This window comes from Geospiza fortis, unplaced genomic scaffold (assembly GCF_000277835.1).
Source record: "Geospiza fortis unplaced genomic scaffold, GeoFor_1.0 scaffold61, whole genome shotgun sequence".
Classification (NCBI taxonomy): Eukaryota; Metazoa; Chordata; class Aves; order Passeriformes; family Thraupidae; genus Geospiza; species Geospiza fortis.
Genome location: NW_005054430.1, coordinates 1,041,430 through 1,041,733, shown reverse-complemented (window position 1 = coordinate 1,041,733; position 304 = coordinate 1,041,430).

Genomic DNA, 304 nt, shown 5'->3' with positions numbered 1-304 from the left:
TGGGAACAATCCCAAAAAAAGGTAAAGGAGCTGAGATGGGAAATTTTGGAGCTGATTGATTTGATGGAATAAATAATCCCAAGAACAGTAGAATTTAAGGAGATGAGACTCAGATCTTCAAAAGCTCCTAAAAATATCTCTTTGGGTTATTTTGGTAATTTTTTAAGTGATGTGATAGAACACAAAAAGAGGAATTTAAAGGCAAAACCCATAAAATCTTCCCAAGAGAAGAAGGAAAAATTCCTCCAGCTGCAAAATTCCAGGGGTGGGGACCTTTCCAATGGAAGAGGGGCTGTACCTCTGG